We start from the raw sequence: 25449 nt of genomic DNA on the forward strand, positions 1-25449 counted from the left end.
GGGGTGTTCGGAGGAATGCGTCCCCAGTGTAATGGGCCAATGGGAAATAATTAGGGAGGGTTCTATGGGATTCCGTGTTGGTTGTGCGAGAGGTTTTGACATGTGTCACGGGATTGTCAAAATAGGTCACAGTATTTTTAACCTGGGAGCTCAGCAGATGCAATCTCCAACCCTGCAATATGCCCCAGGTTCTGTGCAGTCACAACAGGCAGAGGTGGAACAGAGCCCAGTGACTGGGGCTGCACAGACCTATGGTATCTCACAGACTATGCCAGCACAGGCACCAGTACAGACATGGGAGAAACATTCTTTACCCCAATGATTACACTTGAGCAAGTGTATTTGGAGCGAGTCCTGTTTCGCTCCCCGGTGATAATATATACCAGGAGTAGGACAGCCCAGAGGGGTATCTGATGTGTCCAGTCCTGTCCGTTACTACCGTTCTGGTAGAGGAACCCCAGATAGGTGTACAGGTAGGTGACCAAACGTTCTCATTTATGGTCGATACAGGTTCTACAAGGAAGGTGAGTTCCCCTTGTCAGGCAAAATGATGGACACACGTATATTCTGTGGGGCTATCCTGTTGGTTCCTCATACTGAAGATCTATGTAGTAAGGTAGGTACACAAAATATATCTGCTCCTTTGTTGTATTTTACATATACCTGTGATGAGTTCTCACAAAGATCCTAACTAAAGTCTACTCCTAGGTGGTCAGGGGAAGGCAGCCACTTCCTGATCCGACCCTGGAGATGGTATTAGCCAAGAGAATCACCTAGGAGGAGAAGGGCCCCGGGGGAGCAGGAGGACTTTGTTGGGTGAGACGTGGTATTTGTCTTCCTCAATGAAGGAAATATCAGTGATACCGCAATATGTAGTGTCTTGCTTTCAGAGAGAGCTGTTATTGCCCAAAGATAACTATATTAATGTGAGTGCAAACCATCATAACCAGTTATGCATTGGGAGTAAGAAACCCTCTTTTAAAATCACTGACATCTATAGAGGTGAAAGCGCCTATAACCCCCAGGGGAATAATAAAAATAAGTGTTTGGGCCTCATTACACGGATGGCGCTAAGGGATTACCGGCACCGGTAAGGGCACCGGTGCCGGTAATCCCTTAGCGCCATACTACGAGGTCCCTCAGCGGGTCCCGTCCTTAACGTGTGGCCAGACCACACGTTAAGGAAGGGACCCGCTGAGGGACCTCAGGGCAAATAATGGTACCGCTAATAGCGGTACCGTTATTTGCTCCTTCCCCATTCCCATTGAGCCCTATGGGGGCTCAAATGGGAATGGGGAAGGGCCATGGTGAATGGGGAATTACTGCCCCGCCAACCTTGGAATGGGGTGGTAATTCCCCCATTCACCAAGACGGAATCGGTAAAATACCGGCGGCAACCATGGCACTAATAGCGCCATGGTTACTGCCGTCCGTGTAATGAGGCCATTTAAATATTAACAGTTTAGACTCTGAAAACAATAATTCCCCTGTAAATTCAAACACTTTCTTGAATCCTTATGATATTTCTTTAGGGGATATAATTAAGGATGGAAATCATTTTGGTAATTATATTCCCATTAGAAGAGATTATTTGACCATTGGGGACTTCAAGTCCCACAATGCCCAAAGTACTGGGATGAAGAATAGGGCTCCAGAGGCATAAGACTGCAAGTTGCAGCCCAATAGAGTTAATGATACACACCTGAGGGATTCTGAGAGGCATACAAGGCCCCCTCAAGTGCAGGCCTTACTTAGAGAGCAGTAGTAGGAGGTGGAGTAGTCATGTAACCTTCATGTTGCATTGGAAGCAAAAGCTGAAAGAGAGCACAAATGCTGGTACCACCGTCGTGTGTCAAACGGATTCCAGTCCAGAGAGGATCTCTTCTTCCCAAGACCTTGTTTGCAGAGGTTGCACTGTGGGAAGCGCTGGGTTTGACAGCTTTCCCCCTAGACAGCGTAGCTGCAGAGGTCGCACGGCAGAAAATGTGAAGATCATAAGCTTGCTCCATAACAAGTCGGACGCCGGTGGCGTGGGCCGTGGAAGGCAGATAGAAGCAGTTTTCCGGGCCATGCAGAGCAGCAGATGCAGAAGACCTGGAGGCAGCGAGGCGAACGGATGCACATGCCAGGCCCAGTGAGTTCACTAGAGTATTTTGACACTGGAACACTCTGTGACCGCCGGCTGGCCAAGTCTGGGTGCATTAAGTACAAAACTTAAATAAAGAGAGTGAAGTGGCAAAATAACTGTTATTTTGAAGACCGAACTGATGTAAAGAAGACTAATACTCATTTTGAAAACCAAGCTGACTCAAAGAGGAGAAGCTTGCAAATTAAGAACTTGACAAGCAGACCAGAAGAGTGTGATGGTGTTTATGTGGGTCAGAATAATTGCCAGCTACAAAAGAGTGCAATATTACGAGAAACAAATATGCAAACAACTATTGCCAAAGCCAAAAGGGAGTAATATCAAGGCAAGTTAAAAAGACCCAACTTTGCCAAAGCCAAGAGAGAGGAATAGAGAAACCAAGTGTGTGTAAACCGTATTGCCAATGTGTAAAATAATCTATAGGAGGAACTGGCTTAAACTCACATTGCCAAAGCCAAAGAAGTGTAAGAGTGAGAGAAAACCATTGTCAGCATTTGGTTAATGCGGAAGTGAGGAAACAAGAGTGGAAGGAAGGCTCTCCTTTTGACAAATGATATTCAGGAGGAGTGGAGCATAGCCTGCATTGCGTTTGGCAATCACAAGTGTGTAACAAACAGCACCAATGTGTTTATTGTCTTCCCAGAAGAAGTATTCAAATCTGAAGGAGAAAAGCGAAAAACATTGCTAAACTGTTGGAAACAAACCTTTACCACAGAAGTACTTGCAGTAGTTAGTGGTTTTCATGAGTCCTGTCAGGAGAGTACACCAGGGGAGAAGATCTTGTAGTAGTATAAGTGACAGATAAGAGGACAAGGTGGAAGTCATTGAAGTACTGTGGTGTGGTTGGTTCAAAGTGAAGAAGAAGTAGCAGAACCACTATTGTATTTTGTGCCAAATGTTGAAGAAGAAGTGGGCGCATCACTATTGTGTTTTGTGAACTGTTGCAGAACCATCCTGACAAATACATTGTTATTAATTCTAATTAACTATGGAAGTATTCTTCATGAGAATAAGTTGTATTGAACTCGTTGTCACAAGTGGAAAGAGGGAAAACTTGTTCAACATTGTGAACTGTTGGTGGAGTTCAATTTGGAACAAAATTTACTTTATTGGGACTTTGTTGTGAGACGGGATTTCCTTATTCTTTTTTTGCAACAGTTGAAAAAGATCCTGCTTGAAGGGGAACTCACCGAGGTTATAAGAGGAAACAGTTACGAGGTTGTGAACATAACTGTTATGTTTGTTATATTGGAAATGCCATATGTTACCTTGTTAAGTCTGTTATATGGATAAGTGTGAGGGACTGAAAACCTTTGTGTTTCCTTTAGTTTATTTTAGGCAGGGAAATCCTTGTCAGGGTAAGGGTAGTGAGGCCTTTAACCAACCTTTTGAGTTACTAAAATGGCATCTTTTGAAAAACCTTCATAAAGTTGTCCTTCTCACATTTCTGACCCCTCACATACCCCAGAAAACCTTCTGGGTAGATACCTCTTGAGTAAGTTGCGAATGTCGATTGTTTTCACAGAAGATGGTATAGTATGCTCAACTCCAGGTTTGTATGCGGTAAGGGAAGCAGCGCGTTTACATGCATATTGTAGCGAAAGCGCAACAAGGGACTGCCTATACAAAAAACATAGCTTATTTATGCATCAATGGTTTTGTTGAGTTGGGTCCTGTAAGGAAGGCATGGTATCAAATAGGAAGACAGACAGAAGTGACCACAGTTCAAGGGTGCTTATTGAACTTTGATTGGGTTTGAAAAATGCCTATGTAAACCTAAATCTAAAGATGGGAACAAGCTACAACCATCAAATAATATTTTTTTTTTTATATTTTTTTATTGGTTATATTACAAACCTTTAAAAAGACAAAAGAAGAAAAGAAAAACCAAGCTAAGAATGTATGCATTCATCTTAAATCGATTCAAGGCCTCCTCCCTTCATCTGTTTCCCATAACATAGTCTCGGGTGCAGACCTCACGTCATCCCAGCGTTCAGGTCCACCGAGGTATCGTGTAGACGGTCTTTTATAACGCGAAGAAAAGAAACCAAAGCATATAACAACACTCTGTTTGATCCATCAAACAGTGCTCTCCACCAGTCATCACGGGTGAGGCACTGAAAATTCATTGTTACTGGGCTGAAGATGTTAACTCTCTCAGTCTCAAACTCGGGGCACATTATGATTAGATGTTTAAGAGTTTCCTTTGTGAGGGAACAGAATCGACACACAAGGTCCGAGTCCGAAGATTGAGACCAATAACAGAGACGTTCTTTAGTTGACATAGCATTCAGCCTAAACTGAAGATAGGCAGCCCGAGCCCATTGGTCCGGGAAGCAAGCTATGTATGGAGATACATATCCGTATGCTCTTGCCTCGACCGGCACTTCACGCATGGATTTAGAATTAGCTCTTTTGTCACAAGTCTGGATCCAGTCACTTCTCCAAAGCTTTAGTTTTGCAGCATCAGGGTTTTCAAGCAGCAGTTGCATCGTAATATCATATGAGCTAAGCACATCATAGCATATCTTATTCCATTGAAATGCAATTGTAGGAGCTTTGGCGAACTGTATGCTATGTAGAATCTTCATCTGAGGCAATACGATGTTAGAGTTTACTTTCCTAAACATACTTAGAAGATTCCAAGCGACTCTTGCTTGCATGGATATGTAGCCAAGTTCGTATCTAATACAAGCAGTGGACGTGCCTTTAGGGAGATGGAGAACCCTGGTCCAGAAGATGTTTTCTAAGGAATTCCACACTTCAAACCCACAACCAAAGGCGTTATCGCCAGCATAAATCAGAGACGGTACCACCTTCTGCTGAAAGAAGGTTAGCGTCGGTTTTAACGTAAATTTCCCAAATTTTTTGTTAATTAAGACTGCTTGGCACGCTAATTGACGGCATTTTTTCTTGGCTAGGATCACCCAATGAGCGTCATTTCTGCTGGCACTTAGTTGCATTCCTAAGTACCTGGTGGTGAAGACGCATCTAATGGGTTCTTTATTTACGTACCATTTAAATTTCTGCTGGTTCAGATTGGATCCTTGCAATCTTTCAAGGACCATTATTTCGCATTTCCCTCTGTTGATAACCAACCCATTATCTGTTAGATATTTTTCCGCGGCATTTAGTTTTCGCTGTAGACCTATGGGAGTCTATCAGAATGATGTCGTCTGCATAGACTAAATAGTCCACATGGGAGTTGTGGAGTTTTGGCGGGAAAGTGCGTAGGCCTCTAAAAACATCCTTGATATCGGATATGTACAGGTTAAATATAGATGCCGCAAGCGGGCAACCTTGTTTGACACCTCGGGAGGTGTCGATGGGTACAGAGAGATTACCCTTTTGATCTAAGCGGACTCTAATGTTCGTGTTCGTATGTAGTTCATGAATGGCGGCCAGCAGACTTGCAGGGCAATTCCATTTGGTCAATTTAGACCACAGTAATTCTCTGTTAATACTGTCAAACGCCTGAGACAAGTCCACCAAGGCGAGATAGATCTTGGAATTCGATCGTAAAGCTTCCATTTTCAATAAATTTAGTATTAAGAGGTTAATACCGCAACCCAAGCCTTTGACAAATCCTGTTTGTCTTGTGTCCATCTGGTTGCACTTTGTTAGCCACTCCATCAGTTTTTGTTGGAGGAGCGTGGCATAGACCTTACCCAATACATCGAGTAGGGCAATTGGTCTATAGTTCTTGGGATTACGACGATCGCCTTTTTTGAAAATAGGTACGATCACTGCTGATTTCCAAGACAAGGGGGTCTTGCAGTTGTTGACAATTCTTTTGAACAGTAACTCACAAAAGGTAGCCCATAATTCAGGTTGGAGTTTGAGCGTAAAGTTCGTTAAGCCATCAGGACCGGGGGCTCTTGAGTTGTGCAGGTTCCTAATGACTCTCAATATCTCCTTATAATCAAAAACCAAGTCCCAATGTGGCAACGCTGGGGGACTCCAGTCAACAACCTCATTGTTGCCACAAAAAAGGTTGGTATAAAAGGACACCCACTCAGACTCAGAGACCAGGTTTGCCGGTAGAGCATGTTGCGGAGCAAGGTTGTCATTTATCAGTCTCCAGTATTCGACAGCATTAGAGCCTTTCATTTTTGATAGCATCAGCTCCGTGTCATTCTGCAGCATGATAGCTTTATGGGACTTAAGCCAATTCTTGTATCTTTGTTTGAAATTTCTTACAAGCCCATTTGCAACAGAAGGCGTTTGTTTTTGGGCTAATCTTATCTGCCAACGTAAGAGGCGTTTCCGCTGTTGCACCTGAAGATCAAATTTGTGCTTTGGAAAGAAGAGACTGTTGCCCATGTGATTCTTGCGTTCTTGGTATTGGGTTAGGAGATGGCTATACTCCGTGATTTCCGAAATCTGAAGACCTCTCAAGATATTGCCTGTCTCAGTATGGTCTAGGTTTAGGCGAATCCTACCGACTCCTGTTCTGGTTTGAATGGCCCAGCGATCTTGGGGCCTTTTGTCAATTGCCGCAAGTGTCAGTACAATCATGTCATGATTGCTATGTTGCATTGTTTGGACAGACAGGCTGGTCGTTCTCATATGAATCCCACTGGATACAATGATGTAATCCAAGGTTGAGCTTAGGTCACCTCGTCTCCATGTGTGGGCAGCAGGAATGTCGCCTAACCTTTGGCCGTTCAGCATCGTCAAGTCCCGTAACTCCATTTCCAGCCACCATTGGGTTGCCAAGTGTGATTGTAAGTTGTTGGAGGTCTTCTTGAGATCAGATGTATCCTGGTGATCAAAATAGTCGATATTGAGATCTCCACAAACTATCAGGTCAATTGGGGGGCAGGCTTCCAACTGCTCATCCAAAGACTTGGTGACTTCGTCTATGAAGTTTTTGGCTCCACTGGCCACATGGTTCCAGTAAAGATTAAAGATGCAGATGTTAGTTGTTACGCCAGCAGCTATGCTTCCAACCCCGACCGTGGTCATTTGAATGTATGGGGAAATGTCGATTGAGTTCAGGATCCGAAGTCCTGAGTTAATCCTGACGGCAACCAGAAGGCCTGACATCGGTCTCCCCCTAGTCTGTTTGAGGGCTGGTGTCTAGGCAATTTCGAAACCTTCCATAATGGGTTTTTCACATAGCCATGTCTCCTGTAGACAGATAAGATCCAAATCATCAGCCCAGGTGGTATCAAACAGATGTCTAAAGCCCCTTGTATTCCAGGAGCCCAGAGTAAGAGTTTTGTCCTTATTAGAATGCTTGGGGACCTGGCGTTGGCATGGCATTGTATTGTTTAGCGTTTCAGCAACCCAAGCCCACTCCTTCCCTTGTACCCTTGGCTGCGTGTCAGAGCCTAGCAGGTCTTCGGTTGCATGTGCTTGACTTGCACCTGTGATTGTAATCTTGATGTTATTTAGACTAGATGTCTCATTCATGGGCTTGCTGGTCTTCTGTGCCAGGGGGAAGGATCTTAAGTGAGAACCTACAGGGACACTCTCACACGAACGAGCTGAAGGGTTTTTGTAGTCTCTTCTAACCTCCATCGAGTTCGCAGCTTTATTCATTGCTTCTTCAGGGATCCGTATTGGGGCTAAAGAAATATCAAAGCCCAGAGACATTAGGACCGGTCCAGCTTGGAGCAGTGTAACCGCTATCAGTTTAGATTGGACATGTAGAATAACTGCGTCATTTTTACTTTCCTCAAAAAATTCTACAATTTTTATGTCATCAGATTCTATTGCCCGTAGGCTCGGTACCAGATGACAAAGCCGCAAAATATTATGCCGATTCATTATCAAGTCATCAGCAGAGTCGATACGTTCCAAAAGTACTTGGTAGTGAGTAGGCTCAATCGGCCAATGTTTGCTCTTCAGGGGTTTGTTTACTATTTGCTTTTTCATAGATAGATTTCTTTGCGCAACCCCAATGGCCTTAGGTTGCAGCGACTTAGGCAGAGTCCCCCTGGAATTGGCGCCTAATGAGTCATTCTTGGCGACTACAGAAGATGGTGGGTTGATGCAAGGGGCAGAGGGAATTTGTGCGTCTGGAACTTCCGTTTTGCTTTGGCCGCTGTAAAATAGGGCACACGTCTTGCGACGTTTCTCCTCTAGCGTCATAAAAGATTTTGACCAGATGTCTGTGTCGTCTGAGTAAATAGTAGATGGCCCAATTATCTCGCATAGGGAAACAAATCTGGTAGATTTTGAGGCTGGCACTTGTGAATGAGTGATGTTATGGCCAGACAATTTTAATCCAGTGTCAAGCTGGTTAATCAATTGAGGACAGGCTAAACTCAAAGGATCGGCTGTGCTGCCCGTCTGCTTGGATGCATCAAGTGGGCTAGCCGTTAGAGTGTCAAGCTCCTCGGGCCCCTCCACGTCCTCAGCAACTTCATCTTCATATACAGACATGTTTAGCAAGTCCTCAGATAAGTCACATAAGTTGATTATTGGTTCAGCGGCCATGTCCAGGTCGCTGGGGGCAGCATTTAATAGAGATTCCGGTCCATCCTTTGTCCCTTTTAGAATTGTCTTGTTAACATTTACATTAATCGTTTTTATGTTACGCAGAAATTTCTTAGAATTATTACCTCGGTTTCTTTTTTTCATTGGCAAGTTTTTTGGTTTTTTGGCATCCTTGCCTCTACAGATTCTAGATTTCGGATCTGTACTGGGGCCGCACGTGGGATGCTTGAAAATGTCGAAGACTACAGCAGCAGCGTTGTTTCCATGTTTTTGTACAGCATTGAACACTTCTTTAGCGGGATCAAATTCAAGATTCTGGTTATGAGAGACAGCCAATTGAGGATTCTGAAGAGCCAAATTCGCTGCAGCTTGAGTTTCCGCAATAATGGCCTGGAGATTGGCCGATAAGGGTGGAATTGGATCAATGTCAGAGGGGGCAGACTCATCCGTTTTCGAACCTGAAGGGCGTAGGGCCGGCAGCAGCGAGTATTGATCCTGACCAACTTCAGCGGTCATTTTTCCATTACATGCCAACATGTCTGGACTTCTATTCAATTCAATAGCAGTGGCTTCTGCAGTATGAGCACATGTGGCTAGAGGACCCTGAACAGATGAACAAGCGGCAGGGTTGTTTGGAGTTTGAGAGTTTAAAACTCCTCTATCTTCGGGGATACCAATATAGCGAGGCTTGTCGACTTTTTGTTGGAAAAGGTGTAAAGCCTCTTTTGCCACTTCAGCCAATAATTTTCTGTCTAAAAAAGCGTTTTTGTTACTGTCTGTTAATACACCTAATGCCAGTTCCACCTGTTTATCAGTATATAAAGATGTATTCATTAAAATCGTTTGAGAATTCTCCAGTTCAACAATCTTCGTCTTCATACCAAGAATTAAAGCTGTTAAATCTTTCATGTTGCCGTTTATGTGTTCATACATTTTCAAAAATGGCGCCAGAGCAATTGAAGTTGATGACAGAATAAGCGTCTGAAGGTCTTGCATGCTTGGTAATGGGCGTTTATTGCCAGTGCTATTGGTTTGGAGGCCTTTAGATCGCCTTTTACTCAACGGAAGGCGTCTGATTTTTGGAAAAGGACGCTCCATTAATGATGAGTCTGATGAAAATGACTCTGACGTAACGTCGGAGAGAAAGCCCACGGTTGAAGGTCCATCCGTACGTTGGAACAAATTCGTCACTGTAGCATTTTGCGGTGTGATGGGGTCAGTTCTTTTTGCTGTAGTAAGATTCTTCTGTGAGCATTGAATGCTCGGAGAGAGACTCGAGAGTCTGTTTCTTCTTTGATTCACCTTGGCCATGGAACAGCTCTGTGGAGGACTTATATCCCGCTGTGCAGATGGGTGCGTCCCGGCCACAGATATAATGGACGCCCCCACAATGGCTGTAGCACCCGGCATACAGTTTTTTAATGCCGAGTTGTTCAATCTGCTTTTATTCAAGTGCTTGAGGTCCATTAACAGTTTGTTCACTACTTCTAAGGAATTTCTTCGATTATTAGGATCTTTTTCTTGCAGGGCCGACAACCTCTCCCGCTCAGCATTTGCTAAGGAACCACGAGTAGAAGATTCTGACTCTAGATTTTGAGCTGATTTGTCCACTTCATCAAATGTAAACGCTGTGTCAGAGGGCCCAACATCGGGCATTGTGTTCGATAACATTGCCGGCGACGGTAGCAGCTTGTCATGTGCACTGTAGAATCTTGTACGCGGAGATCCACTACCTGTTTCTTTTTGCGTTGGAGCACAAACTGCCTCACATGCACCTGGGCTCTTTTGAAGAACATGAACATTAGACGTTACGCCAGTAGGCCAACAAGAAGGCAGTTGCGCAATACCACAGACGTGTTGCATTGTGTTATTGTCATGTGGTGCGGCACAAGTTAGGAATGCAGCAGATCCATATGTTGAAGCCAAGTTAGACATCGCTATCGGGATGATCTGTGCTTCATAAGGGCTGTCACGCTTATCGGATGGCTCCTCCCGTTTACTATGACACAGGGAGCCTGATGGGGAGTCATGGAGGGTGTCCATTTGGGATGGGCTAGGCTGGGTACTAGCAGTGTTAATAGTGTACTGTGTTGCAGATGGCTCGACCACGAACTCCGGACCCCTACCCTCAATGGACCCTCTTGTGTGCGCGACATGTGTAGGAGCGTCTAAATTTACTTGCGAGATAGCAGGCACACAAACACTTACTATAATTTCATCGTTGTTGTGTGTGGGAGTCAAGTTCATGGTTGACTGCATCAGACATTCCGTTTCATTCATGGACTGTACGCATTCAGCAGCAGCAGGGACCGGGACAGGTGTGCGGGGTGCCTCCGAGGATTCCGCCGAGAGCCATGAGCGTTCAGAGTCGTTACAGGCAGACTCATGCGTACGCTTCCTTTGGGCTCGAGTCTTTATAGCGACACTCGTAGACTTGCCTTTCACCTGAGCCGCTGTAGCGTTTGTTCGCATTGTAGCCTCTGCAGCAAACAGTATGTGCGGGGAGCAAAAGGCGGCCGGAGGGGAACCGAAGAGAGAATCCTGCAGATTCCTTAAACTCTACCGGACTCCGCTTACCTTTATGCAGCGGCCCCAGCGTGCCAAACAGCCGCACAACAGCCGGTGGGCTTGTCTCCTGTCGGGCTTAACGCTGCGAGGGTGGATGTCCCAGCTTAAGATGGGCAGGTGGGTCACGTGACTTGTCGCGTGTCTTGAGACAGCTCCGCCTCCTCCAGGAAGCGAGATGTCCACAGCAAGAGCCCCTAGTCAGCTCGCAATGCCAGGAAAGAGAGAGCAGTGAAGCGAGGTTTTCCACCGTTCAAATTCAGTTCGCCTTTTACAGCATACGCACGCCTCTCGGGCGGATGTCCCAGCTTAAGATGGGCAGGTGGGTCACGTGACTTGTCACGTGTCTTGAGACAGCTCCGCCTCCTCCAGGAAGCGAGATGTCCACAGCAAGAGCCCCTAGTCAGCTCGCAATGTAAGGAAAGAGAGAGCAGTGAAGCGAGGTTTTCCACCGTTCAAATTCAGTTCGCCTTTTACAGCATACGCACGCCTCTCGGGCGGATGTCCCAGCTTAAGATGGGCAGGTGGGTCACGTGACTTGTCACGTGTCTTGAGACAGCTCTGCCTCCTCCAGGAAGTAAGATGTCCACAGCAAGAGCCCCTAGTCAGCTCGCAATGCCAGGAAAGAGAGAGCAGTGAAGCGAGGTTTTCCACTGTTCAAATTCAGTTCGCCTTTTACAGCATACCCACGCCTCTCGGGCGGATGTCCCAGCTTAAGATGGGCAGGTGGGTCATGTGACTTGTCACGTGTCTTGAGACAGCTCCGCCTCCTCCAGGAAGCGAGATGTCCACAGCAAGAGCCCCTAGTCAGCTCGCAATGCCAGGAAAGAGAGAGCAGTGAAGCGAGGTTTTCCACCGTTCAAATTCATTTCGCCTTTTACAGCATACGCACGCCTCTCGGGCGGATGTCCCAGCTTAAGATGGGCAGGTGGGTCACGTGACTTGTCACGTGTCTTGAGACAGCTCCGCCTCCTCCAGGAAGCGAGATGTCCACAGCAAGAGCCCCTAGTCAGCTCGCAATGCCAGGAAAGAGAGAGCAGTGAAGCGAGGTTTTCCACCGTTCAAATTCAGTTCGCCTTTTACAGCATACCTAGACAAGTCTATCAAAATAAAAGGGCCCATAATTAACCTATTGCCAATCCTTATTTCTGAACACAAAATAGTGTGGGAAACGTTATGCAAAAGAAAAGTGTTCAAGAAATGATATCTCAGATATTCAAGCATTGGTCTCCATTGCCCACGTTTTCAGCACGGGACAAGGATGCACACTCAAGCTTAGCACAGCCTCTGGCTTCTCTAGCACGAGGTTGCAGTTCAAATCTTAGTATCAGGGCCTTCTATGTCAAAGTCTTTTTGCCATTCAAAGTCTCTTACTTCAGAGGGCCTGATGTGACAAACATTGAAAAGTTATTTTATCCTCAGGATTGTAATGCACAACTTCTTGGGTGATTTTCGATTCACCCGGGGCCCCTCTGCCGGGCTCAGACCCACTTTAACACAAAACTTTCAATGTATCTCCCTCTGTCAGGCTCGGACCAAATCCAGGTACTTTTCCAAACCTTCTCTACTTCATCAAAATTGAAGACTTTTGACGGTGCATGGGATTTGACTTGACCCAGCACAAGACCACTTCGATTCACATTTATTAATTTGCTTTCAATCGATTTCTCTCTGCCGGGCTCGGGCCAACTTTATCTACTGTTATTACATCTCAGCTGTATACCTTAGAGAGACCTTCGATTGAGCATCCACATGTGCCGGACCACTCCGTCAAAGGTATCATAGCTTGCTTCAAAGTTCAATCACTCATGAGCAGTTTAACTTCATTCACGTCTCTTATCACATGCGTTTTCACAATGTTAATTCCAGCGCTCGCCATACAATGTTGTTGCTTCCAACCTTGGTTTCCACACAGACCGGTCTTGTATCAGTCTTTCCAACTCACCGGCTGTGTTGTCTTCACTGAAGCTGCTTTGTTCTTGGAGCCAAGGACAGTACCATAGTGGCTGGAGATTCTCCCCACCTTATTTACTGATGCGGGAGGGTGCCCGGTACCTCGACACACAATGCAGGATTCTTCAGCCTGGTTTCCTGGTCTTACGTTTTCTGTTCTCGAGGCTTCGTGAAAGTAACAGTTCTTTGTCGAAAAGGTCAAGGGAACTTCCCATCTTGCGAACCCCTTCTGTTTAGCTGTCTTTCTGTTACGCTCACCTGGTATCCACGGGGACGCCCTTATGCCCTGGTTGCCAGATTCACCCTGGACGTTCCCAATCATGGACAATGCCTTCTATGGTGGTTGCCCTGAAAACACAGGAGGACTGGACTTAGGAACAGATTTGTTTCCTCCCACCAGCCCCCTGACTCGACCTGTTGGCACACACCTCACCTTGTTATGATGTCTGGCATGCTCTCCATCCTGCCTTCTGTGCAGGGGCGCGTAGTTTTCTGCGGGTTGAAGCGACCGAGTTAACTTCACTGGTGCTAACCCATTCAAGTGTCTTTACGGAGGTAAGTCTGCTTATTGCAGTCTTTAAATGTCCTTACTTTCCTTTCCTGCTATTAATGTCTTTTCTTGTTTGTTCCCCCTTAGGTGCACGGAGGTTTGGTGGATGCGCTACTTGGATCAGGCTCCTGCCAGGATGAGGGACGCAGGAAAGTATGATGGATGGTAGGTTAAAGCGCAAAGTGCAGCGCATTAATGTCTTTTCTTGCTATCCTGTATTCTTTATTCCTTTTCAGGTCACGATGGTCTTTCTGGGCGTGTGAAGATTTCCGGAGCGGAACCAGTCAAGAAATGCCAAGCCAAGTGAGGATTTTGTGATTACTGCCGTGAATGCCGTGAGTAACCTGTTTAACGTTGTCCTTCTTTCTCTCTCCCTCCAGGTGCTTCGTTCCGGTGCGTGCGTGGTGTCCGGATGATGCTGCCAAAGGGATGGAAGACCGCAAGCAGCAGGGATCGACGGATGGAAAGTTGCAGGTAAGCAGAGACTGCTAATGATGTTGTTTTGTCTCCTCTGCAGGTCTGCTATTTAAGGATTGCCGGGTGCTGGTCTCTGGACACGATGAGCGTCACGCTGCTGGCTGCAGAATAACGCAAAGCACATTCTGTAGCTGGGTTGTGGCTTATATAGCCCTCTATAAAGTAGTCCAGGTAAAGTAGTCCGGGCTACCACACCCTAAAACACTGCACGGCACAGTCTGGTTCTCAGGAACTAGACTGTATGGGTGCCTCCATGTTGGCTGCAGGCCTTTACAGAAAAAGTAGTCCCTTCAAGGTAAAGTCCCAATCTGAACATGTGCCTGGCGCCCAAGCCGCCAGGACTGACTCCAGGAGAGTCCATGATGATAATGCAAGGCCCTTGGGGCCCCAAATGAACCCTGAGCCCTAACCCTACCTGGCATGTGAACATGCCAGTGGGGTTCTGGGTCACGGGTCGTGACAGCACTTCCCCCAAGGCCCCTCCTAAGGTGATTCTCCTGCCTGGTCCAGGCTTGTCTGGAAAGTTTCGATGAAACGTTCTAATTAAACACAGTGCATGAATGTTCTCACTAGGTTCCCAAGATCTGTCTTGAGGGCCGTAACCCTTCCAATCGACTAGATAGTATAGTTTGGATAAGGTATATTTGGAATCCAGAATTTCTTTCACTTCGAATTCGGGTTCTCCATTGATCATTATAGATTCAGGTGGTGGTTTAACTCATGTACCAGGTTGTACTGGCTTTAGCAGTGAGACGTGGAATACTGGGTGAATTTGCATGTTGGCTGGTAATGCTAGTTTAACTGCTCCTGGGTTGATGATGGCTTGAATAGGATAAGGTCCCAAATGGCGAGGGCGAAAAGTCTGGGTTCCTTTTAGCGGTATGTATTTTGCGACTAGCCAAACTCTGTCTCCTACCTGATAGTCAGGGGGCTTTTTCCGATGTTGCTTATTTTTGGCTTGGATTAACTGTTCTGTTGCCTTTTTAAAGGCTTGGGTGATGTTTGCATGAAGAGTCTTTACAGCCGCCTTTTCTAGACTGGGAGGGCTGTCTAGTTCGGAAGTACGTGGATGTCTGCCGTAGAGGGTGTAGAAAAGTGTTTGACCAGTACTGGAATGCAATGAATTGTTGTAAGCATATTCGGCTATCCATAATAGATCTCTCCAGGTTCCTTCGACTTGGTGCAGCATGCATCGTATGGATTGTTCGAGAGTCTGGTTGGTCCTCTCTGTTTAACCATCCGTTTGTGGGTGATGGCTGGTGGATAGCCGGATGTCAATGTGAGCCAGCACATTTTCCAAAAGTGAGATACGAATTGGCTGCCTCAATCAGAGACCAGGACTGAAGGGAATCCATGCAGGTTGATAATGTTTTCCAAAAACACCTTTGCTAGATGGGATGCATCCGGAAGGCCTTTGAAAGGGATAAAGTGTGCCATTTTAGAAAATAAGTCCACTACTACTAAAATGGTATTGAACCCTTGGCTGGGAGGTAAATCGGTAATGAAGTTGAGAGAAAGTGTGTGCCATGGTGCCAGAGGTATTTCCAATGGTTGCAGGAGGCCAGCTGGTTTTTGCTTCAATTACTTGTTTTGTGCACACACCCCACATGGCTGAACGTATTGGATGACGTCTCGACGCCAAGTGGGCCACCAGTAATTGCATTTCACTTTGGCTAGGGTTTTGGCAATTCCGGGATGACCCTCCATCAAAGAATTGTGATAGTCAGAAATGATTTGTCATTGTAGCTCGGTTTTAGGCACGTGCAGGCGTTCATCAAAATATGGCAGTTGATTTTTAACAGTGTATTGTTTTCCTTTGGTATGCCATTCCAGTAACTCGCTTGGGGTTATTTCACATTGGATCACGTTTCTAAGCTCAGTTTGTGTTAAAGCTGTGGTGAGGCCTAAAAGCTTGTCCTCAGGTATAATTGCCACTGGATCTGGGGTTGCATATTCTTTTTCATCGATGCCCATACGAGATAGTGCGTCAGCTTTCCCGTTTCTTACGCCTGGTCGATAAGTGATTACCTAGTCATACTTGGCGAAGAAAAGGGCCCATCGTAATTGGCGTGAGGATTGTGCTTTTGCTGTTTTTAAATATTGTAAATTCTGATGGTCTGTAATTACAGTGACTATATGCCTGGCCCCCAAGAGGTAATGTCGCCATGCCTTGAAGGTGGATTTTGTAGCAAGCAGTTCCTTATCGGTGATGGCATAATTGAGTTCAGGAGGTGTGAATTTTCGTGACCAGACGGCCACAGGGTACAATTGGCCAGTTTCAGGGTCTTTCTGAGAAAGAACCGCCCCCATAGCCATGCTGGAAGCATCCGTTTCCACGATGTAAGGGAGATCCGGACGAGGGTGTCGTAAAATTGGGGCTGAGGTGAACCTTTCCTTAAATTCTTGGAAGGCCTTTTCAGCGTTTTCTGTCCACATGAATTTTTTATTGGATTTTCACAAAAGTAACGTGATCGGATGCACAATCTGAGAGAAGTCCGAAATGAATCGACGGTAGAAGTTTGCAAAGCCCAGCATGCTCTGGACCCCTTTTAACAAGGACGGAGAGGGCCATTTAAGAATGGCATCCACCGTGTGTGCATCCATTCGAATGCCTTTCGGAGTAAGAACGAAACTAAGAAATTCTACTTCGGTTACGTGGAAAAAACATTTTTCAATTTTGCATATAGTCGATGTTGGCGCAGTTTGGCAAGGACCGCACAGACGTGCTTGACATGGTCTTGTTTTGAGGTTGAGTACACTAGGATGTTGTCTATGTAGACCAGGGCGCAAACATCGATCAACTCCCTTAGGACATTGTACATAAAATATTGGAAGGTGCCGGGGTATTGCAAAGCCCAAAAGGCATTACCTGGTACTCAAACAACTCATATTTAGTACGAAAGGCTGTTTTCCATTTATCTCCTTTTTTAACTCAGACCAGGTGGTATGCTCCTCTGAGGTCTAACTTAGTACAAATCTGGGCATCTTTGACTTCATCCAACATCTCAGGAATCAGCAGCAGGGGGTAACGTTTTTTTACGGTGATCTGGTTCAGGGCGCGATAGTCAATACAGGTTCTCAAGTCCCCTTTCTTTTTTGGTACGAAGAATAGGGGACTGGCTGCCGGTGATTTGGATGGGCGAATGAACCCATTTGCCAAATACTGGTCCAGATAGAACTTTAGATGCTGGTTTTCTGGTTCTTTGAGCGCATAGATTCTGCCACAAGGGATCTGTGCACCAGGTATGAGGTCAATCTGACAGTCATAGGACCTATGCGGTGGTAGTGTATTGGCTTGTTCCTTCTGGAACACATCCTGGAAATCTTGATATTCTTCAGGGAGCGTACTGGTTGCGCCAAGTGTAGATATGCCGATTCTAGGACTCGTAGGAACCTTGAAAGTGGACTTGTTTTCTTGGAAATAACAGGTGGAAGCGCAATTACGAGGAAAAGTCTATTTTCTTGCACGCCAATCTATCCGAGGGTTATGAGCAACTAACCATGGCATCCCTAATATTAGCTGAAACTGAGGCGCCTTGATGAGATCAAAGGAAATTGATTCCCGGTGTCCATCCTGGCACAGCAGGGTTGTTCCTGGTGTACATTGGGTTAGTGGTCCGGAAGCAGTTTTAGTCCCATTCACTGTGGTTACCTTTTAAGTGTTCGGTTTAAAACTTAAGGGAAGCCCCATCTGTGCGGTCAGGTCTCGATCAATATAACTCCCAACTGCTCCGCTGTCTATGTAAGCTTCAACGGAATGCATCCTTGAAGGTTGTTGGTGATTGATTAGGATCACTGGTATTGCAAAATGTGAGGTTGGTGGCTCATTCTTCTCACTCGACAAACTGACCTCTACTTTTGTCGAGCTAGGCAGTTTTCTGACTCCTTACTCTCATCCTTTTCTGTAGCTCCCACAATTCGCTTGGGGGGTTTTATCGGACAGTCTTTTAGGAAATGCCCCGATTGTCCGCAGTACAAACATAACTGCTGTTGTCTTCTCTTGTCTCTTTCAGCTTTTGTTAACGGTGGTCGTATGCCTCCAATTTGCATTGGCTCTGTGGTATTCTCTGACGTGCGCAGAGTAACATCCTTGGTTCGTAGATACACGGGCCGTGTGTCTGATCTGGACCGATCTGCTTTCTGATCTTGTAGTCGATGATCTAGTTGCACCACCAGATTGATAAAGTCACTACAGTCTCTAGGTGGATCAACTACCTGAGCCAAGACGTCCTTTAATTCCCCTCGAAGGCCTCAGTGAAACAATGTGGTTCTCTTGTCTTCAGGCCACCTGGTTTTGGCAACTAACCTATTGAAGGTTGCTATGTATTTTAGTACGTCCTGATTCCCCTGCCGGAGTGATAAGAGTTTGTTGTCTACAGCTTGTCCATGGGTGTGTCGAGCAAAGAGCTTGTCCATTTCTCTTTGGAAGCCCCAAAAGTCACGTAGTAACGGATCATCATAGCCCACAAGCGGCACTGACGAGTCTGCCGCGCTACCACTCAGTTATGACAAAATAAATGCTACTCGTGCCTGATCGTTAGGGAAAGCGCCCAGTCTGCAGAGGAAGTGGAGGCGACATTGATTCATAAATGCAGCATACTTCCTTGGATCACCTGAAAACCTTTCTGGCGGTGCTAACGGTATTGTTCAGGGTAAGGTGATTTGCACTGGAGCGGCAGACGACGTGGTTGCCTGTGGGATTTGTCCCGGGTAATGGAGCTTGTCCGGCCTGTGATTGCAGTAATTGCCTGCTGATTTCTTCGGTGCGATCCTTGGTAACGACACAGTCCCTTCGCAGGGTATTAGTCTCTTGCCTAGCCGAATGTACTTCGGCGCGTAATTGTCCTAATAACTGAGCCAGTTGGTCCATTTCTGAAGTCTCCATGGTGCCCAGGTGGATAATGTTATGAGGCTTCACGTTCTGTTATGCTCACCTGGCATCCACGGGGACGCCCTTATGCCCTGGTTTCTGGATTCACCCTGGACGCTCCCAATTCTGGACGATGCCTTCTATGGTGGTTGGCCTGAAAACACAGGGGGACTGGACTTAGGAGTAGATTCGTTTCCTCCCACCAGCCCCCTGACTCGACCTGATGGCCCACTCTTCACCTTTTTCAAGTGTCTTTAAGGAGGTAAGTCTGGTTATAGCAGTCTTTAAATGTCCTTACTTTCCTTTCCTGCTATTAATGTCTTTTCTTGTTTGTTCCCCCTTAGGTGCACAGAGGTTTGGTGGATGCAGTACTTGGATCAGGCTCCTGCCAGGATGAGGGACGCAGGAGCATATGATGGATGGTAGGTTAAAGCGCAAAGTGCAGCGCAGTAATGTCTTTTCTTGCTAACCTGTATTCTTTATTCTTTTTCAGGTCGCGATGGTCTTTCTGGGCATGTGAAGATTTCCAGAGTGGAACCAGTCAAGAAATGCCTAGCCAGGTGAGGATTTTGTGATTACTGCCGTGAATGCCGTGAGTAACCTGTCTAACGTTGTCCTTCTTTCTCTCTCCCTCCAGGTGCTTCATTCCGGTACGTGCGTGGTGTCCGGATGATGCTGCCAAAGGGGTGGAAGACCGCAAGCAGCAGGGATCGACGGATGGAAAGTTGCAGGTAAGCAGAGACTGCTAATGATGTTCTTTTTATCTCCTCTGCTGGTCTGCTATTTAAGGATTGCCGGGTGCTGGTCTCTGGACACGATGAGCGTCACGCTGCTGGCTGCAGAATAACGCGAAGCACATTCTGTAGCTGGGTTGTGGCTTATATAGCCCTCTATAAAGTAGTCCAGGTAAAGTAGTCAGTGCTACCACACCCTAAAACACTGCACGGCACAGTCTGGTTCTCAGGAACTAGACTGTATGGGTGCCTCCATGTTGGCTGCAGGCCTTTAAAGAAAAAGTAGTCCCTTCAAGGTAAAGTCCCAATCTGAACATGAGCCTGGCGCCAAAGGTGTCAGGACTGACTCCAGGAGAGTCCATAATGATAATGCAAGGCCCGTTGGGCCCCAAATGAACCCTGATCCTAACCCTACCTGGAATGTGGCCATGCCAGTGGGGTTCTGGTTCACGGGTCGTGACACTTTCTCCTATCGTTAAACTGCCAACTTGGAGTTGCTGTTTCCTCATGTGCTTCACCCCGCTCAGAGTGCGCTCTCGTGCACCGCCTTTCATCCGTGTGGGGAAGTGTAATGGAAATCAGGTGTGTGTGAAGATCAGTAATTGCCTGACCATGCCCGACCATTGCATTAGGACACATCAGTTATACGGCTCAGGTGTTAGTCCATTTTCTCTCAAAGCAGGCTGTCCATGAGAAAGTGTTTGTGTTGTAAAAAGGGGGAGGTAAAGTTCCTGCATATCCTACTTGGTAGGATGGGGAAAAGGTGTAATAGGGAAGGGGATACCGTGTCTCACCATCCGGTGTCCCATTTCCACTACCCGAAGGCCCCTCCCCCAAGTGATCCTCTCGCACTGGTCCACCCCCAGGAACTGGATCCAAAAGCGATGGCCGTGTCTTGACCACCTGGATGACTAATCCCCAGGGACTAGCGGGTGAGACACTTTCTGGTTTCTCACAGTCCCGGGAATCAGAAATCAGACATGGCGGGTACCGATTGAATTTTTGTTTTGGCCTGTTGTGTTGCAGGAAGTAACACCAGGCATCATTGTTCTGATTCTCTTAGAGGCGGTAGTGATCAAGAACAACAGGGTGGTTCTCTCAGGCACAGATAAGGCAAGCGGAGAATGGCGCACAGTGCTCATCTATCCGACCTTCTCGTTAAGGGACGTGCCGGATGAGCAATTCTTCAAAGACACCAACAGCACAGAAGAGATGGTCTTTGTAATTGGGGTGCCTTGCCAGATAGTGATAGAGCAAAGGGAAGTACCACAAACCATGTTCATCGTTTGAAATACATCACCACATTGGAAGGAGGATTTGGAAAAGGTGCCTGACTATTCATGAACCAGCAATCCTCATGATGTGGGGCTGCTCAAGAGTGTTGGAGAACTCGCAATAAAATTGTGGCAAGGTGTGGTATTACCACGGGTTAAGCAGTCCCCCAGGTCTAGAGAGGTGGATAAAAGGATTTATTAGACCATTATGGCATTGTTAAAGCAAGGCATAATGCAAAGCTCTGTGTCCCCATGTAATGGAGCCATCTACCCTGTGAAGAAAGCGAAGAGGTGTAATATGCCTACTGGGTCGACCCACCTCATGGTGATTGATTTAAAAAATGCATTGTTATTGGTCCCTTTATCCCCCGATTGTCAGTACCTCACAGCGTTTACGTTTCGTGGTCAGAGATTTGAGCACACAAGGTTGCCCCAGGGGTACTGCGAATCTCTGAGTGCCTTTAACAGGGTGGTTCAAATGGATTTGGGGAAGTTACGTGTCCAGTACAGTACTCCAGTACATGGACGATTTGTTAGTCTTTAGAACTTCAGAGGAGCAGTGTTGAGAAGATTCAATAACGGTCCTCACCCTGCTCGCGAAGAATAGGTACAAAGTGGACAAAGAGAAATTGCAGTACTGCCAGACATAGGTAGTGCATTTAGGTCAAATTATATCACCTGCAGGAAGGAAGGTAATGCCAGAGAGAGCCACCATAGTTCAAGTCATGGTGAAACACATTCAGCAGGTTTTGGAGCTCTGTAACTATTGTAAATCATGGATCTTTGACTACTGTAGTTATGTGAGGCCCTTACAGCAAGGGCTTAAGGAAGCACAGAAGGAGAAAGGTCCGATGGAATGGTCTGAAGAAATGGTCACTTGCTTTCAGGAATTCAAAGCTGCAATCAGTAATGCTCTGGTCTTGGCGACCCGGAATTACAAGAAACCATTTTATTTTTTCTCTCATTCAATGGGCAGGTGATGACAGCGGTGCTGATCCTGCAGATATTACTAGGCCACAATCCTTTAGCGCACTATAGAAGATTCGTAGACCCAGTGATGCAGGGACAGCTCCCTTGTGAGCAAGCTTTAGCCGCAGGGGATTTTGCAATTCAAATGCCTTCAATCATTACCATGGTTTGCCGGTGACACTGCATGTGGAGCATGCAGTCTTTGTGATCTTGGAAAAGTCCAAGTCAACTCTGACGACCCAAAGAGTTTTGGGATACAATGTCATTTTATCAAACGTATCGATACATCCTGTGCGTTGTCACCTTGTCAATCCTGAGACATTTGTAGCCGAGCCAGTAAAACCTGATGACATTGTTCATGACTGTGCAACCTATGAGGGAGAAGAGGAAGAGAGGACACATGTTAAAGAGGGTGCCTTGGAGGGAGGTGTGGTACTGTTTGTTCATGGGTCCTCAACAATTAATCAGGACACTGGTCAAAGGCATACGGTTGCAGCCATTGTGGGCCAAGTGGAGGGAGAATACTGTGTCAGACTGAAGAGATAGTTGCCTTTGTATTACTCCGTGCAAGCAGCGGATCTAGTGGTACTTATAGAGGCGCTAGAGATTTGTAAGTGGAAGGCAGTAACTAATTATTTTAGCTCTGCGTATGTCACCTCCACTGTGCATTCAGGGTTATCAAGGTGGCAGAGAAGAGGGTTTAGGAGATCTGACGGGCCCCTGTCCAGCATGCAGTGCTGCTATCCAGACTAATCAAAGCGTTAACCCTGTCTGCAGAGGTGGGCCTAGGTAAATGCGCTGCACACAATAACCATACTAATCTAATAGCCCTCGGGAATGATGCAGCAGACAGTGCAGCGAAGGAAGTGGCATACTTACCATTTACAGATTCCCAGAAAATGAAACTGTGTCCCAGCAGGTACAGTTGACAGCCCCATACACTGTAGTCCCTACAGAAGAACAGGATCTCTGGAAAAATAGAGATTGTGTCCTCTTGCCCACGGATTTGCTTTGTAGACAGGAGTAGACAGTGAAGGTAGTAATGCCAGTAGAGCTGCTCCTTGTGGCTTTAGAGCAACTGTATTATCCATCACACACTTCTCGATGAAAGATTGCAGCAGAGCTCCAGAAGGAATAGTTTATACCGAACCTCCAGGAACAGGTAAGTAGATTCATAGGAAACTGTCTAGTTTGCAAATAATTAAATCCAGGAAATACCATGAGGTCAGTAAGGGGAGTCTTGCGTAGGCCCTCTCGGCCTTTTAGGAAGCTCCATATAGATTTTGTAGACATGCTCACAAGATGTAACAATTATCGGTATTTCATTGTAATTGTTCATTCTCCCAGTGGCTTGGGTCGGTCCCTGCATACATCTTGATGATAAGTCTGCAGCAAAATATCTGGTGAGAGACGTGTGTCCACGTTAGGGCATTTGTCAGGTCTTAAAATCTGACAATGGAACCAACTTTTTTAATGCTTTGTTTTTCAGAAATGACCTTGCTTTTGAGAATCAAGCAAAGATTGTACTCACTATACCACCCGCAGGCCAACAAGTTCTTGGAAAGATTAAATGGGATCCTTAACGCCCGGCTGGCGAAAATATGCAATGATTTAAGAAAGTCATGGTATTACTGCTTATCCTTAGCACTGTTTTATTTGAGAAATCAGCCAGGAAAAGAGCATCACCTCAGCCCCCATGACATGAGATTGAGACAGGGCATAGGATACACACACCTCTCTCACCTGCATGCACTGCATCAGATCCACAAAAGACTACTGAGGTCCTATGTGAGGAGTGTAGGCAGTACCTTAGGGATTTAGCCAAAAGTGTAAAGATTATGGCCCTCATTACAAGTCAGGCGGTGGACCATGGTGCTATTAGCACCACGGTCCATGCCGGATTCCGCCATGGTGGATGGCGGAATTACCGCCCCATTCCAAGGTGATTGGGGTGGTAATTCCCCATTCACCATTTGCCCTTCCCCATTCCCATTTTTGCCCCATAGGGCATAAAGGCGCTAATTATGGCACCGTACATTACGGTGCCATAATTAGCACCAAGGTCACTTAACGGTGGCTAACCCAAGATTTGGGTTAGTTTTACTGTACAGCATCATCTAGCTCCTCCCCAGATGATTGTACAATAAACTTGCTTTACGCACAAATGTGCACTCATTCCTTAAGTGGTGGGCCTGCTTGGGTGAAGATGATTAGGGGCCCATCTATACACGTCCATGCAGCTAACCTTTCTATTTTACATTCATCTCATTAATGTCTCTATTCAACAGTACACAAAAATGCTGTATCATTGCTCATTTTAAGTCTTGGATACAAATATATTCTGGTGACATTAGAAATAGTTGTTACACTCACCTGGTATCCACAAGGACGCCACCCAGCCGGGTTACTCGCTGGTATGCTTCTCAGCTTTGCCCTGATGTGGTCTGCGGGGAAGGTTCTGCCTTGTGGTAGAATTAGGCGTGCTCTCCGTCCTGCCTTCTTTGCAGGGGTGCGTTGCCTTTCATGGGCGAGTGCAGTCCAGTTACTTCACTGACACCGGCCCGTTTGATATTGTTCAGGTAGGTTTTATTGCTGTTCTTTAGTTTTGTTGCTATCCTGCATGCCTTTCTTTGTTTAAGGTATGCAGAGCTTCAGCACGACGAACTGGCCTAGTTGAGCCCCGCTGGTAAAAGTTGGTGCATTAAGAGCACTATGATGCGGTAAGTAAGCGCTATGCGCAGCGCTGCGAAGTCTTTCCTTTGCTAACCTGTGTTTTCCTTCCTTGTAGGTGCGGTGTTCTTCAGCGCAAGTGGAATGTCCGGAGTGGTGCCAGCCGAGAGGCGACCAGCCAGGTAAGCCATTTGAGCAGTTCGTAATTTGTAAATGTCTCTACAGCTTTCTTTAATGTTGCCTCTATCTTCCTCTTTCAGGTCGTTCTGTCCGGGAGGCGTGCAGATTCGAGGATTCTCAGTAGCTGCAAGTGTTTAAAGATGAAGACTACAGGTAAGATGCTGCTGCTAATGATGTTCCTTTTGTCTCCTTGCAGGTTCTGCTGTTCCAAGGTTCGAGGGAATAGCTGGACACGGTGAGCGTCACGTTGCAAGATGCAAAGTAACACGAAGCATGTTCTGCAGTCAGGGTGTGGTTTATATAGCCCAGGTAAAGTAGTACCAGGGAAAGTAGTTCCAGGCCTGCCAAACCCAAAACACTAGACCACATAGCTTGAAGTCTCCTGCCAGGTGGCCAGGGAAAGGCAGACGCTTCCTGATCCTGGCCCTGGGGGCGGTGGTAGCCGGGAGGATCAAATGGGAGCAAAAAGGCCCCAGAAAAAAAGGAGGACTTCATGGGATGAGACGCAGCACTTGTCTACCTCCAGGAAAGGAATATCATTAATGCCAGTACATACAATAGCATGTTATCAAAGAGAAAAGGTACTCCCTAAAGTTAGTTAAAACAATGTGAGT

The sequence above is a fragment of the Ambystoma mexicanum genome, chromosome 11 (genome assembly GCF_040938575.1).
Source record: "Ambystoma mexicanum isolate Mex_15411 chromosome 11, UKY_AmexF1_1, whole genome shotgun sequence".
NCBI classification, from domain to species: Eukaryota; Metazoa; Chordata; class Amphibia; order Caudata; family Ambystomatidae; genus Ambystoma; species Ambystoma mexicanum.